The following is a 7654-nucleotide window of genomic DNA, read 5'->3' as shown; positions in this document are numbered from 1 at the left end:
CCCCCACCTTCATTTTTTCTCTTATCCACAAAATCTCATCTCAAGCACTTTTGATGAATGCTTACCTGATTTTTAACTTTGACATTTCATCGTCAATATTTGTGACATTTTAGTCAGTCCATATTTTAATCTTCAATTAAAATATGAGTAATTAAACATGTATATATTTTTACCTTTCAGATGATTCTATTTTGTCTGTTATTCGTTTTTCTATAGTAACTAACACATTGGCTGGTCTTACATCTAAATATTTTACAATTTAAAAGTAAATCTACATTGTTTACTGGGGACATCTTCCCCCATTGTACTCGAAAGTTGATTTATTTAACCTGAAAAATATGTTAAGGTAACGTGTAACGGGAACATGAGTTTAAATAAAAAACAATAAATAAAAAAAATAGAACACCAACAAATTTCGAAACTGTACGCCACTGAAACACTTCTGCAGTGGATGGCAAATATATATTTGCGATTTTAAATATTCGCCACTAGATGTCATCAAAGGACAAACCATATTATAATTTGTTCAGCTAATCTATACTATTATTCAAGAACATTTCCGAGAATGAGTAATTCTGTAATTGTAGGGAAAGGAGATGAAACTTTTAAACACGTGTCTGCATTCTGAAAAGTAGCTCTATACAATACGTTTAATCAGTTCGAATAAAAAAAACAAAAACATTTGATTACTCTTGGCTAAATGGATTAACGTCTGATCATGAAAAAAACTGCTGCTCTCTGTCACATCCATCCAGCAAAAATTATTTTTCAAAGTTGAAACAAAGATTAGTGGATTACAAGAAGAGACAATTGGCTACTACAAAATGTCCCGTGTAATTGTGTTACAGTGTGTTTCTTTGTAATTGTGTGTGAATTTAGGCTATCAATGAGTGAAAACTGATTATGGTTTTGTTCTTTTTTTCAGCGTCAATGCTTATTGCGGATTATGTGCACATGACAAGATGCTTTATAAGAAACCAGCTTTATGTTCGCTCTTTCTTTCTTTCTTTCTTTCTTTTTTAATTTTTATTCAGATATGATCTTTTACGGTTTAATAAATACAGAGTCTAAGTGATGTTTTGATATTAAGACAATTTCGAATACATTATTTGGGTCATTCTATGGAAATGTCAATTTTTCTGTCCCTAGCCTTTACAGAAATATTACACTTGAAAAACACTTTACAGGGTTACAATTTCTTTATATTTTTAAATGAAACAATATGTTATTTGAACAATTACCATAGAGTACATTGAGTACATCAATTACATTGAGCCATAGATGTGGCGATATTTGTTTTTTAATTAATTATAAAGAATTCCAAGCACCACAAAACTGCTTGTCCCCACAGCCATGTACAGCAGGAAAGTGCTTTATTATGAGGGCAAAAACAGGTTTTTCTACCATTTAAAATACAATAATGTATTCATAACTATCAAATATATGATATAAAAGCCATAATAAAACAAAATGCTGAATAAACATTATAAAATCTATAATGAAAACAGTGGTCCCATGGAGTTGTGTCACTGGTGTTACCGCTTAACAAAAATCTGTTATTTTGAAATAAAAATCACACTGATGACATCACTTGACTTCCTATTTTCTAAACATCTATGAAGAAAGCCCCATGTTATGTCCACTGTTTCTTTTCAGTCATGAGAATTTTTTTTCATTTATCTCATGATTTCATTTGAAGCTTTTAGTTGACGTCACTGGTATGACCTGTTTAATGTTAGTATGAAGTGACATTCAGCCAAGTATGGTGACCCATACTCGGAATTTGTGCTCTGCATTTAACCCATCCAACGTGCACACACACAGCAGTGAACACACACACGCCGTGAACACACACCCGGAGCAGTGGGCAGCCATTTATGCTGTGGCGCCCGGGGAGCAGTTGGGGGTTCGGTGCCTTGCTCAAGGGCACCTCAGTCGTGGTATTGAGGGTGGAGAGAGCGCTGGACATTCACTCCCCCCACCTACAATTCCTGCCGGCCCGAGACTCGAACCCGCAACCTTTGGATTACAAGTCCGACTCTCTAACCATTAGGCCACGACTTCCCCTAAAGGAATTTAGGGAATTGTAAAAAAACAAAAACCTATAATATAAATGGATTAAACTACTTAATTTAGTGAGTATACCATGACTGACAACATGTGGTTTGATACCTTGCAGCAGACATTTTGTAAAATACATTTTTTGTGAAAATGGTCACTGGTGTTACTGTCACTGGTGTTACCTTCTTTATGGATAACAACAGTGAAGATCAGTATATCAGGTCTTATGTCACAGGTGATTCTTTGTGTCACTAATGTTACTGTGCTGTGTTACTATGCTACTGTACTGTTTTATTCTGTCACATTAAATAAATAAAACATAATCTCCTTAATATTTTTCTGTAACTCTGACTACATGTGCTGAAAAAAATAGAGAAATAATATTTCATAAAAACTTTTAATATTGCTAAAGAAGGTTACATGTGGTCTTGAAATAATTGCGCAAAAAATAAATAAATAAAAAATAAGCTGTCATTTATGTATTCATAAATTCAAAAGGAAATCTAATAATGTGGTCTAAGTTTAAATGTTAGAAAAATAAATACATTTTAAGACATCTTTCCATACCAAAAGTGGACGTTTCTGTAGAATGACCCATTTAGCTACGTAGCTAATTGAAATAATTTCAACAGGACATTACCTTTTTTGACATAACAAATAAATTCTGCTAACACATTGAGCATATATTTTATTTTTATTTTATTTATAGGCCTATGAGGTTAGGCTACATGACACTGTTAGTTTCAGGTGCTGTTTTTACAAAAGACAGTAAAATGAAATCAAATAGAAGTAAAGTAAACTAAATTAAATTAATAAATCTCCAGTACCAACATTGCCATTCATGGTAAAAAACACTAACCAAATAAAAAAATAGGGGGAAAAAAAATTTAAAAACAGGATCCTGGTGCAGAGATTTTATTTGACCATATAAATACATATATTTTAGATGACTGTATGTAGCCGACATATATTGACACATTAGCACACAGTCGAAAACAGTAAATGTTCTCATTTTAATTTTCAAATCAAATCAACCGCTTCCTGCTCTTATGGAACCATTTAAAGTAAATACGACACTCTTCAACTTAAATTACCTATTCAGAAATATGTTTCAATATCATCCTACGGGAAGCAGCGTTTTCAGAGAAACTGTGTCATCTCTGCTGTTAGTGGCTGTCACAGCCTGTCATTTAAATCAGAACACTGCATTTTAGAAGTAACCAATACTTCAAACAAACACTAGTTACATTTATATTACCTGCATGGTTTATATTAATATCAGTAATTATCAATTTAAACGTTATTACTTAGTTTTACATTTAAAATTATAAGTAGCATATGACACTGGAAAACCTTCACTGATAGTGACTAACCTCATTTCAAAGGAAATAATTATTTTATTAATATTGAATGTCATTATCCAGATTCTGCAGGAGACGTCAGGTTTATGAAGCTGAAAAGTGGATTTTCGGACACAGAAAAAGCCATGTCCTGCACTAAATTACATTAATAGTGATTCGAAATTGAAAAATTCAGTCTCCTTGTGTAGATGCAGTGTGATAAAAAACCTCTGCCTCAAACAGGGCTATATAAGATGAACAGACCTGACAGTCAATTCACTCTGCATAAAACCACGCTATATATCCAGCCAACCTATCAGAGCAGACACTTACCCCTTTTTGTAGTCCTCAGCCCCTACCCTCTCCTCCTCTAAATCTGTCCATCATGCTTCTCCCTCCTTCCATCTTCTCCTCTCTGCTCATCCATTCTGTCTATGGGACATCAGGGGCTTTTCTCAAAATGAGCTTGTTCATTTTCTGCTGAAATACGAACACAGTTGTAACAGAAGTTCTACCTTAGCGCTATTAGTAGATGTTACCTGTTAATTCTTTCACATGAGTAATTGTTGTTATTATTTGCATGCCAATTTCAAGTATTGTAATTTCAAGTATTGTTTTCTATAGTGCTGTCCTGTTGCTATAATCTGTCCTGTTTCAAATAATCTTTTCCAAGCACATGCACTGCAAACAATTTAATAAACATGTTTTATTGCCCTGTGTCTGTTTGACAATGAACAATGAGGTGAGAGGGAGAACTAATATTGCAAAAAAGGCCAAGGGGGTTTACATGGGATGAATTGTCGTGAAATATAGTACTGATCAAAGGATGTTTCCAAAAATATTCACTACTTTACTAACAACCTAAATCTGCAAGTTTGTTAGTCTTTTCTCTTACTGTCTTTTCTTCATCTCCACACCAACAGAAAAGTTGTAATATCCAGATTAAACGCATCATCTTCATGTAAAATTTTACATACTCACTAATTCTTTCATTCGGCATGCATAATATTATAGGAACAATCGTAGAAACAAAACGAGCTGGAGCTACAAAGATGGGAACAGATGGCCCATAATTGCCTCGTAGAGGAAGCCAGGGAGTCAATTTTTACAGGTCTCGAGGGAGTGGCAGATGCAAAAAGTGCAGGTGCATTTGTTTTGATCGGAGATGGCCTAAAGGAGCGATCTGAAAAAAATGCATCACACACATTAGTGCAGAATTTAACAAAGCACGATTGCTTCGTCTCGGCAAGACCGTGATAAGGCAGGGCATTTTCATTAGGGGCCAACGAGGTAAACATGGGAACACTCGCTCATGACAGGCGTGTGAAACTGCAACAGATGCGGCACAAATTAAAGCCGCATCATCGTGCAGAGATAAATCAGGAGCACATCAATTGGGTAAAAAACCATGGCACATTTTCTCTTGTGCCGTTGCAATTTCACGTTTGAAGAACTCATCCTTTAAATCTACTCGGAGTAATGTGCAACAACAAAACAAATTGTACTTTAAAGTATATTAAAAAGCACAGTAGAAACAAGAATTGATAATAAAGGCCTGTAACATTTATTTTATTTTTTGAAAATTGTGAAAGCAAAAAATCTAATAAAAAATCACACATGCATACATATACAAAATAAATGATCCAGTATCATATATTAAGATATCTGTTAATAAACTATAAGCAATAATGCACCAGTGAGTATTTCTTTCTTCAAAATTGACCAGAATCAACATACTGAGCTCTGATCCCTTAGCTCTATGCCATATGATGCATCAAACAAAGCCCAAGATTTCATTTTTATCAGTCTCTTTCGATTGTATATCACATCTGAACATCATAAGTGCTCCTAAAATACAACCCACATCCTGAATATGCTTTGTTCCAACCACTACCCCTTTATAATCTCAAACTTGAGCTGCCTGGCAATATCAAACTAATAAATTACATCCTGCCTCCTCTATAACTCGCTAATAAATAAAAAAAGAAGCTCCACTTTCCTCGTACAGCTGTGACCCAGGGTTACCTAGCAACAGGTCATGCCCAGATAAAAAGCACAAGGTAGTGATTCACCTATGAGGAGATGGAGAGACGGGGGCATCTTCACTCTCTGACCCTTGACAGATGGAAAACGCACTCAGAGGAAACAGTTCTTTGATTGACAGGGCAGTTCTGAGTATGCCTGCATCACTCCTTCACAATTGTATTAACACAGCAAGCACGCTTGTGAGATATGCCTCATCTTTTGCTGTTCCTCACTAGCATTAAAATACAGATGAAAATTGCAAAATGCTCATCAGTTTCTCTACTCTTTTCCCACCAAATGCAACAATAACCCTTATATTGACAACATAGGACATTGAGACGTCATGTGTAGGCCTACGTCATCCCTCTAGAAGCTTTAATGACATATTGAAGAAATTAAACATTCATATTTTAAAAAGTCTGACCTTTCACAAATGTCTATCCTCCTTTCAATCCAAATAAATAAGACATATTAAACAAAGATGCACAGATGTCAAGATTTAAATGGATGGTTGAGACCATCCAAAATGAACATTACGTCATCACATAAATGAACATTATGTCATCATTTAATCTCCCTCATGTTGTTCCAAACCTGGAAGACTTTCAGTCTTCTGTGAATATTCTAAATAAAACAACTGTGAACCCAGTGGAGTTCCTTTGTCATGAAAACAGGACATAAAAAAAAAAAAAAGTCATACAGGTTTGGACATGAGGGTGAGCTGATGACAGTATTTTCAATTCGGAGTGACTAATGCGATTACCATCATATTATGAAAAGCAGCTGTTTAATTTAGCCATTCCCTTTAGAAACCAAAAATAACTGAATCTTAATGATATTCAAAATTGTTCACATTAAGGCTAATATTTCTAAAGCAATTAGAGATTTTATACACTCTTTAAATTAGTGGTACATAAAAAAAGTTAGCTAAAGGAAAATCAGTCATGTGAGAACTATCATTGTTATTTATTTATTTGTATAATAGTTTGTATATATAAATCTGAATGAACACTGCTCTATTTGCCACTGTTGTAATTGCCACCCAGGACTACAGATGAAATTTTACTTTAAGCTAAGACGGTTACATTTTATATGTTATATGTCCCTGTACAAACAAACAAAAGCAAATAAATAAATAGTTTAGGAAGTCTCAATACTTTAGGATGGATTCTCTTATTTATCGATGCCTAATAATATTTTACATCTCTTGTTTATCGTTGGTATTTAACCACACATCAAACCATCTTATTTCAACAGCTTTGCACTCAGTCAGTGCCTCTGTTGCTTATTCTCTGTCCCTCAGGGGAGCCACACAGCTGTGTGAGTTTAGCTCACGGTTGAGGTGAGGCCACACACAGTTGAAAAAAAACACTCCTTTTTATGCTTAAACACACTATGAAAGCTTTAACATGCAGCTAGACCTACATTTCCGCTACATTATTGACAACATAATACAGTCTCATAAGAATTGTATTGTGTATTTCTCATCATAGCGAGTTGGAAGTGAAGTTACAGTATATGAATACTAAGCATCAGCAGTGGGAGGCGAAGATAACAGCAGGCTCTTCAGGGGCTAATGGACAGCAATATGGCAATGAAAGTGAATTCTGTCTACATAGAGGCCAGTTTGATGCTCACTGCTGGCAACATGTAAGTCTAAAGTTTGGTTCTTCGCTTCTGTGTCTATGGGGAAAAAACAGAAGTCTCACCTACCCCAGGGGAATAAAGAATTGATGACCTGCACTTTGACTTCTTACTACTTATTTTCTTCTTGTATGTGTATGTTTAGATAAAGGATAGATCAGAAAGTCAGAATCTTAAAATGACTGTGACAAGTATTTCTACGAGCACCTGCGACACAGAAAGAACTATGTCTATTTTACTATTACATTTTGACAAACATTTTTTATATATATACTATACACACAAAGAGACTCTCATAAGAGTTGAGGAGCCAACAGTAATAACAGATAAAGGCTTATGAAGCAGAGAAAATGGGTATTGTGTTGTGCCCTGGGGCCTGACTGTTAAACCTTACACAGGACCACAAAAGTCACATGACAAACAATGCTTCCACAAGAATTTCATCTATAACTTATTCCTTCAAAACGTATTAAGAAGAGAAAGAACAACCTGAACTCCTGAACAAGAAAAAAGAACAACTTTAACCTGAACAAGAAAAGGGAATTTCATCCAAGTTTTAGATGAGTTTGTTTCATTACATCACT

The sequence above is a fragment of the Barbus barbus genome (assembly GCF_936440315.1).
Source record: "Barbus barbus genome assembly, chromosome: 7".
NCBI lineage: Eukaryota > Metazoa > Chordata > Actinopteri > Cypriniformes > Cyprinidae > Barbus > Barbus barbus.
The sequence above is the reverse complement of the archived record's forward strand: the minus strand, read 5'-3'. Positions refer to the sequence as shown.